Source organism: Notamacropus eugenii, chromosome 7 (assembly GCF_028372415.1).
Source record: "Notamacropus eugenii isolate mMacEug1 chromosome 7, mMacEug1.pri_v2, whole genome shotgun sequence".
NCBI lineage: Eukaryota > Metazoa > Chordata > Mammalia > Diprotodontia > Macropodidae > Notamacropus > Notamacropus eugenii.
Window position 1 is genome coordinate 48107969 of NC_092878.1, and position 9613 is coordinate 48117581.

General features: G+C 43.7%; 1 protein-coding gene across 5 annotated transcripts in view; it reads right to left on the minus strand.

The window, feature by feature from the left end:
* Positions 1-7701, minus strand: part of HEATR5A (HEAT repeat containing 5A) — a 191993-nt gene extending 184292 nt beyond the window's left edge. For 3 of the 5 annotated variants that reach the window (XM_072622526.1, XM_072622524.1, XM_072622523.1), the window contains exon 1: positions 7490-7700. The gene's annotated coding sequence lies outside the window, so the exon portion shown is untranslated. Of the gene's footprint in view, positions 1-7489 lie in introns of all 5 variants that reach the window. The other 2 variants (XM_072622525.1, XM_072622527.1) reach the window with 2 other exon arrangements.
* Between the last annotated feature and the right edge of the window lie 1912 nt (positions 7702-9613).

A 9613-nucleotide genomic window follows, 5' to 3' on the forward strand; every position in this document is an offset into this window, starting at 1 on the left:
TAAGTTCAACTCTCTATTACAGCACACTGTAGAAAGATATATATGACATAGAATTTGCTTTAAAGGAGCTTATAATCATTTAAAATACTGATGTTCACAAACATACAACCAACAATAAAAATTGACTTACAGAGAAAATTATTACTGTGGTTATCTCCATACTTAGAAATGCAACTCCATCTAAATACGTGGACTGTAGAATACCTAGCATAACAGATATAGACAGCAAAAAAGTATTTCTCCAAAGTTGTTAATTATCTCTTAAGTGCTCAATCTAATAACCTATTCTGGATCCTCATCTTTCTTAACCTCCTTTCAGTAATTGGGACTGGTGATCGTTTGTTTCCTGTATCCTTTCTCCCCTTCAGGTTTTCCAGGCACTGTTCTCTCTTAACTCTCTGCCTGTCCAACCACTTCTTAATTTCCTTTGCTGATTCTGTGTACTTGCCACACCCATTAGTCATGGATATCCAAGTCCGTCCTAGGCCTTCTCCTCTTTTCTCACTATATTATCTCACTGGATCATCTCATTGGCTTTCAAGAGTTCAATCATTATTTTTATGCAAATGATTCTCATATTTATATACCCAGGCCTAGTCTCCCTTCGAAGGGTACAGTATTATCAACTGCTTTCTGGACATCTCAAACTGAACGAACAGTAGGCATCTCCAATTCAACAATACCTAAAACAGAATATATCTTTCCCCTTACAATGTCCCCTATTCTGAACTTTCTTAACTACTGCCAAGAGCACTAGTTCAGTCAGTCAGCCAAACATTAAGTGCCTACTATCAGCCAATCTCAGGGATAAGTACTGGGGATGGAAAAAGAAAAGACAGTGCATGCCCTCAAAGAGCTCACAATCAAATAAACAATACGTACAAACAAGCCACTCACAGGAAAAATAGGAAATAATTAAAAGAGGAAAGGCACCAGAATTAAGAGGAGTTGAGAAAGGCGTCTTGTGGAAGATTTTAATTGGGACTTGAAGAAAGCCAGGGAAGTCTCTGGTGGAAGATAAGGATAGAGGGCATTCCAGGCATCTTCCAAGTTACTCAAGTCTGTAATCCAGGGATCAACTTTGATTCTTCACTCACACTATCCTCTCCTAGTCAAATCCATTGCCAAATTCCTTGTCATTTCTACATTCGCAATATCTTTACTATATATCTACCTCTCTCTTCTCACATTACCACAACTCTAATTCAGATCCCTAGAACTAGTGCCTAACACATTGTAATAGCCTTCGAATTGGTCTTCTTGCTTCAGGTGTCTCCCCATTCCAATACATCCTCTACTCAAACTGCCAAGATAATTTTTCTAAAGTAGAGATCTAATCATGTCATTCACCCCTCTCCCCTAATAATTTCCAGTCACTCCTTATTACTCCAGGATCAGATATAAAGTCCTCTGTCTGGCATTTAAGATTTCATAATCAAGCCCCTTCCTCCCCTTATACTTTTTACATTTTACTCATCTCAATTCTATGATCCAGCTACACTGGTCTCCTTGCTGTTCCTCACACACATATTAAATCTCCTGAAGCCATGGCTTTGCAATAGCTGCTCCACCCTCCCCACCCCCTTATCTGGAATGTTCTTCCTTCTCATCCTTATCTCTTAGTTTCCTGGATTTTTTAAAGTGTCAGCTTAAATCCCACCTTCTGAAGAAGGCCTTTCCTAGTCTCTTCCCTGGCCACCTCTCTAGCTATTTTTTAAAGTGTCAGCTTAAATCCCACCTTCTGAAGAAGGCCTTTCCTAGTCTCTTCCCTGGCCACCTCTCTAGCTATTTTAGTTACCTGTCCCTCTGAGCTGACCTTCTATTTATTTTGTACATATCCTGTATGTTTCTAATTATTTACATGTCATCTGCCCCAAAACTTAGCATAGTTCCTGTTGTACCAAAAGTAGGTAATAAATGTTAGCTGATTAATTTCACATGTAGAAATATTGCACTACCTTTTATTTTAATTACAAATTATTACATAGGTTCAGTCACTTATGAAATAATCTCATTAAGTCACTTCCTGATAAGATATACTTTTTTAGAGGGGGCGGAGCCAAGATGGCGGAGTAGAAAGACGCACATACACATAGCTCCGAACCCACAACCCACAGAACGGCTAGAGGGGACCAACTCACAGTGAATTCTGCACCCAGAGGCCACGGAATATTGGAGCGAGAGAGATTTCTGTTCCGGAGAGACTTGCAAACCTCTCGCGGGGGGTCCTTCGAGCTGCGGACTGGGCGCCGGGACTGGGAGCTGAGTGCAGCCCTGCAGCGGCCGCGACACCGTGAGAAAAAGATCCGAGCGGGCTATGGGGACGGGATCTCCAGCGGCCACGCGGGTCCCTCCACCCACAGAGGGACCTGCAAACCTCTCGCAAAAGGTCCGTCGCGCTGCAGACGCGGAGCCCAGCCCAGACCTGCGGCGGCCTCGGCTCCGAGAGGTACAGATCCGAGCAGGCTTCAGGGACGGGATCTCCAGAGGCGGCACAAGCCCCTCCACCCACAGGTGACGGGGTCGGTGAGAGAGTCTCTTTGGCGGGTCGAGAGGGGAGTGGGGTGCCCCCATGGCTCGGGCCCCCCCGGAAGATAGAAGCTGAGAGGCGGTTGCAGACAGGGGTTCCCCAAGCGGGTGGGAGCCTGGATCCATTGTGGAAGGTCTGTACATAAACCCCCTGAAGGAACTGAGCCTGAGAGGCGGCCCTGCCCTTGACCTGACCACCTGAACTTAATTCTCACACTGAATAGCAGCCCTGCCCCCACCAAAAGCCCTAAGGCGGGAAGCAGCATTTGAATCCCAGTCCCCAAACGCTGGCTGGGAGGACCAGGAGGCGAGGTGGGTGTGAGGAGAATATTCAGAGGTCAAGTCACTGGCTGGGGAGAATGCCCAGAAAAGGCAAAAGAAATAAAACTATTGATGGCTACTTTCTTGGAGAACAGACATTTCCTCCCTTCCTTTCTGATGAGGAAGAACAATGCTTACCATCAGACAAAGACACAGAAATCAAGGCTTCTGTGTCCCAGCCCACCCAATGGGCTCAGGCCATGGAAGAGCTCAAAAAGAATTTTGAAAATCAAGTTAGAGAGGTGGAGGAAAAACTGGGAAGAGAAATGAGAGGGATGAAAGAGAAGCATGAAAAGCAGATCAGCTCCCTGCTAAAGGAGAACCAAAAAAATGTTGAAGAAATTAACACCTTGAAAACTAGCCTAACTCAATTGGCAAAAGAGGTTCAAAAAGCCAATGAGGAGAAGAATGCTTTCAAAAGCAGAATTAGCCAAATGGAAAAGGAGATTCAAAAGCTCACTGAAGAAAATAGTACTTTCAAAACTAGAATGGCACAGATGGACGCTAAGGACTTTGTGAGAAAGACAGATATCACAGAACATAGCGAGAAGATTGGAAAAATGGAAGCTAATGTGAAATATCTTATTGGAAAAACAACTGACCTGGAAAATAGATTCAGGAGAGACAATGTAAAAATTCTGGGACTACCTGAAAACCATGATCAAAAGAAGAGCCTAGACATCATCTTCCATGAAATTATCAAGGAAAACTGCCCTGAGATTCTAGAACCAGAGGGCAAAATAAATATTCAAGGAATCCACAGAACACCGCATGAAAGAGATCCAAAAAAGAGAAACTCCTAGGAACATTGTGGCCAAATTCCAGAATTCCCAGGTGAAAGAGAAAATATTGCAAGCAGCTAGAAAGAAACAATTCAAGTATTGTGGAAATACAATCAGGATAACACAAGATCTAGCACCCTCTACATTAAGAGATTGAAGGGAATGGAATAGGATATTCCAGAAGTCAAAGGAACTAGGACTAACACCAAGAATCACCTACCCAGCAAAACTGAGTATAATACTTCAGGAGAAAAAATGGTCTTTCAATGAAATGGAGGATTTTCAGGTTTTCTTGATGAAAAGACCAGAGCTGAAAAGAAAATTTGACTTTCAAACACAAGAATGAAGAGAAGCATGAAAAGATGAACAGCAAAGAGAAGTCATAAGGGACTTACTAAAGTTGAACTCTTTACATTCCTACATGGAAAGACAATATTTGTAACTCTTGAAACATTTCAGTATCTGGGTACTGGGTGGGATTACACACACACACATGCACACACGCACACATACATAGAGACAGAGTGCACAGAGTGAATTGAAGAGGATGGGATCATATCTTAAAAAAAAAAATGAAATCAAGCAGTGAGAGAGAAATATTGGGAGGAGAAAGGGAGAAATGGAATGGGGCAAATTATCTCTCATAAAAGAGGCAAGCAAAGACTTATTAGTGGAGGGATAAAGAGGGGAGGTGAGAGAAAAACATGAGGTCTACTCTCATCACATTCCACTAAAGGAAAGAACAAAATGCACACTCATTTTGATAGGAAAACCTATCTCACAATACAGGAGAGTGGGGGACAAGGGCACAAGCAGGGTGGGGGGGAGGATGGGGGGGAGGATAGAGCGGAGGGCATGGGGAGGAGATTGCAATCCGAGGTCGACACTCATGGGGAGGGAAAGCATCATAAGAGAATAGAAGTAATGGGGGACAGGATAGGATGGAGGGAAATATAGTTAGTCCTATACAACACAACTAGTATGGAAATCATTTGCAAAACTACACAGATTTGGCTATATTGAATTGCTTGTCCTCCAAAGGGAAGGGGTGGAGAGGGAGGGAGCTAAAGAAGTTGGAACTCAAAGTGTTAGGATCAACTGTAATGTTCTTACCACTAGGAAATAAGAAATACAGGTTAAGGGGTAAAGAAAGCTATCTGGCCCTACAGGACAAAAGAGAAGACGGAGACAAGGGCAGAGAAGGAGGATAGAAGAGAGAGCAGATTGGTCACAGCGGCAATTAGAATGCTTGGGTTTGGGGGGGGGGAGGGGATAAAAGGGGAGAAAATTTGTAACCCAAAATTTTGTGAAAATAAATGTTAAAAGTTAAATTAAAAAAAAAAGATATACTTTTTTAAAATACAGAAATAACTGTCATTTTGAGTTCTGACTTTTACAAATCAGGGTGAACAAAAATTCTGAAGTGGCCCATTTCTTCTTTTGTAATGTTTAGTATTTAGAAATAATATGAAAACTAATTCAGGGGATAAGATACTAGACTAGGACTCAGGCCCAATTGGATCCAGGCCTCATTTTACTTATCTATTAGCACTTTATCTGGACCTTTCTTTATCCTCATCATTCCCCATTTAGTTCTTTCAGGGCAGAGACTGTGTCACCTTTTACTGTTATTCCTCCAGGATTCATGAGGGATACTCTGAAATATTTGTTGAATGAAAAACCAGTGATCAGAATATTCCCTACTTTACAGATATCGCCAAAATCAGGAGAAACATATTTAGTCCAGAATAAAAGTATTATTACCCCACACCACTTTATAGCTACTAGAACAGCAAAAATAAGAAAGTTATAAAATCTAGTACTGGCAAGGCACTAGGGAACAGCAGTAGCCCTAGCTTTGGAATCTAAGTATCTCAGTTTCTTCATCTGTAAAATGGAGGGGAAGAAAAGGAGAGTATATTCAGTAGATGGCCTCTAAGGTCTCTTCCTGTCTAAAACTATGATCATATAAATTTAATGTTGTTGGAATTGAGGCATTTAAGCTAGTAAATATCACAATTTGAGTCTTCCTGTTTCCAAGTCCCATGCTCCATTTAATTACAACAGTTGTTAGTCGGCAATCACTAAGTTTATAATAAAAATTAGTTTGTAAAAGTTTTTTTTAAATAAAGAGCCCCAAAAGCAATGCCTATATTTTCGATATCTATCTGAAAGAAATAAGGTTTGATAATTTTTATAATATAAACACATTCATTCACATTATGATCATTCACATATAATATAAACATATTCAAACACATTCACAAACAGAATCTGACCTGCATCACAAATACATGAAGGGATTAGAGAATTGCTGAACAAATTATGTTATATGAAGGTAACAGAATATTAGTCTAAGAAATGGTAAAATGAACACATTCAGAGAAATTGGGGAGGTCTTCTATGATGCAGAGTTAAGTGAGGAGAACCAGGTTAAAGGAGGATTACAATATTGGAGGGGAAAACAACTGTTAGAGGCTTAAAAACTCTGATCAATGCAACCATCAGTCACCACTCCAGAAGACTGAAGATGAATCATGCTTCCCCTCTCTTGGCAAGGAGGTGAAGCACAAAACGGGCCAATGTAATTTGCTTTGCTTGACAATAATTGTTGCAAAGAAGGGCTCTGAGTTTTTCCAGATAGGGTAGCAGATCTTGGGGGGGATTGGGGAGGTAGTGATAATGATATCCCTTCCAAAAAGAATAGAGAACCCAACTGATGGGGTGATGGGACCCTCCCCCTCAAACTGCAGCAGGACATTTTTCTAAAAATCCAAACTAGTGAACAGTGTTAGAAGGGGCCAGAAACAAGCAGAACAAATGTTGGAACCACAGCTACTTAATCCTCTCTGTTCTCTGTATAAATATTTACCCTGCGGATGCCCGTTAAATTCATAACAATAAGAAATAAAACAAAACAGGGAAGGGCAAAAGCTCAGCTCTAGCTCTATCTCTAGCTTTGCCATGATGTACCATGACATCCCAAAAAACACTTGTCAAAATACAAATCAATCATTTAAAAACCTAATTCTTATCCTCCAAGCTTAGGTGCCACTTCTTTCTCAAAGCCAGAATGGCAAAAGGACTATTTCTAAAACTTTACCGTCATGATATCACGTTCTACAAATATGATACAACGACTTGTAATAAAAGCCCCCAAGAGCTCAGTGTATCTAACAGTTCAGTTACAGGAAAGTTACACTATCTCGCCCGAGGCGCGCCTTGTTACAGTTACTGGTCATTATATCCAACTCTGGAGTTGGCAAAGCAGTTAATAACTACTTACAATTGGGCTGGCAGTGATAGAAGGTAGGCTGGTGACTGCGGAGAAAACCCCTAACTTCTGGGAAAAGTTTACACCCGCTCTCTCCCGCAGATTCAGCGGGTTTATCGGGGCGCATGGCACCTCCCTGGGCTCCTTTTAGGAGATGAAGCACGTCTGGGCTGGATGGCATCGGTGCCGCAGCCGGCTGGGGCGGGTTCCGGGGCCGGGGGCCCTGCCCTGCCCTGCCCTGCAGTCCTGGCTAACCGCCCGCAGGAGTCCTGGGCAGGCACAGAGTCCGCGGGCAGCGCCTACCTGTTGTGCCAGTGCGCACAGCCCGGCGGGACTGGCAGCGCCGGGCACCGTCATTCCCTGGGGGGCTTCCAAGCTCTCTAGGAGGGGGGTTCGCCCACTCTGTGCCCCCCACCCTGGTCAGACTCGGACCCCAGTCCGCGCCCACACCTTCCAGCCCCGGACAAGGCTCCGGATCCGGACGAGCCGCAGCACCCGCCCCTCCCGGAGCCTCCCAGCCCAGCCCCGTCCTCAGCCCCGTCCTCAGCCCCGTCCTCAGCCCCGTCCCGTCCCGGCACCTTACCGGCTCCTCAGGCTGGCGGGACCCGAGCGGGGACCGGACTGACCCACCAAGGCACAGCTAGACCGAGACAGACCGGCAGGCGCAGGCGCGGGGGCGCGCGGCCAGGGGCGGGGCCCGCAGGGGTCGCGAGCGGTCCGGGGGGTCGAGGAGGAGGAGTGGCGCGCGGGGAAGCCGGGAGCCCGCGAGCAAGAGTGTGCGGGAGATGGAGGGGAGCCCCCGGGCTGGGCTGCTCTGCAGGCCTCACTAGCCAGCCGCCGAGCCATCGAGCGCCCACTCTGGCAGGGGCGACCGATCTATCGCCAAACGATGGATGGGAGGTGGCGGGCGCCGCGGGGACCGGCGTGTGGTTTTGCAGTTTGCAAATTCTTGTGGAACCGTACTTCCTTCTCTGCGTCTATTCCTTTTATTTTTGTTTTTTTCTATGACTAGCAGTTCCTTTTCCTTCAGTCTTTTCTATCGGGATTCTTTTTAAAAGCAGAAGAGGCTAAAATAATTTTTTAGGGCTGCTTTTATTTTATTTCAGTGTGGAGGCACATTTAAATATTTTTGGTAATCATTCTTTGAAAATGGCCTTTTTCCTGTGTAAGTCCTTTATCCCCTTTTGTCTGCCTGACTTTTAGACGTAATAAGTCATAGAGTTGGCGAGACACCCAACTTCTGGAGCCGTATAGGAAAATCGTCCATAGTATTTTAAGGCTGCATTCAATTGGGGAAAAGTTATGATGATGTACTGAGGCCCCTTCTCTCATCGGGCAGGGAGTCCCCCTCGTCTTACGCTGGAATACTGCCAGTAGCAACCCTGGTCCCCATTTTCCAAGTCACTTTCTTTCCTCATGTAACTACGAGGAATGTAAATGACTTCATTGTAGCCGTTATTTACGTTATAATTATTAGGTAATAGGAACTGGATTTTTTCCTGGTCAGACAATTCTACACAATTAATGATTTACCCACATAAATTTCACCACCACTATCCTGAAAACCATCAAGGACAGACTGGACAAGCCCAGCCTGGATCATCCGCTTTCTCATCTTCTAACACTTGTAAGTTTCAGTCAAAATGTATCCACTGCTAAAATGTTGCAGTGCTCTTACACTCATTCCGCCCGGCGTCTGCTGAGCTCACAAAACTTGCTGACTCACCCTTTTACAATTATTACCCTTTTACAAAACATTTCCCTCATTTCCACTTTTAACTCTTCCTAACTTCTAGCTATCCACGCAGCCTTTGTTTTTCTCTTTCTAGTTTACTGGACCTTGTGCCCTATATTTTTCTTTGACATCTGTGTCTGACTTCACGTTGTTTTCCAAGGCATTTGTTTCATAAACATAGTTTATTTACTTGCTGCCTCCAGGATAAGAAAGGGCGGAGAGATCAGTTTTGTGTTGGCTCTGGTTAAAGGAAGCCATCAAGGTCTATTTCCATCGCTCCATTTTGATGGAGAGTAAATACTGGTAAAGATGTCAGAGAAGCAGCTTCATTCCTTCTGAAATCTTATTCAACAAATATGTGAGTTAAAAAGGAGGATGCAGAGCATCTTTCCCATATTGACAAAATAGTTGCAGGATTAGTTCCACGTTATTATGAATATCGTTATTCCACTGCAATATAAGGACATAGATGTTGCTAAAAGGTCAGCTTCCGGCTAAGATTGGAGATCACTAGCCTCACTAGTTCCAAGAAGAGTTTTGAAATGGAGGGAAGCCAGAGTACAAGACCAGTAGATCAGAATTTAAATTTTTAGCTCACTGAATTTATAAGTGAATTTTCTATTGGAGGTAGTGTGCCACAGTGGGTAGAATAAAGGTCTCAGAGTTGTGAAAAATTGAATCTGAATTCTCTTTTAGCAGAACCACTTACTAGCTGTGTGAGTCTCTGCAGGTCACTCAGTTTCCTCTCTCTCAACTTCAGTTTTCTCCAGTGTAAAATGGGGATAATAACACCTGTAACTGCTTACCTCAAGAGCTGTGAGTATCAATTGAAGTAACTTATGTAAAGCACTTTGCAAAGCACAAAGTATAATTTAAATGTCTGCTGTTGTTATAGGACCAGACTTAACACCAGATGATAAAAGCAGTCTAGAAACAGTTCATTGGCAGTTTTAGGTGGAATAGATCCACACT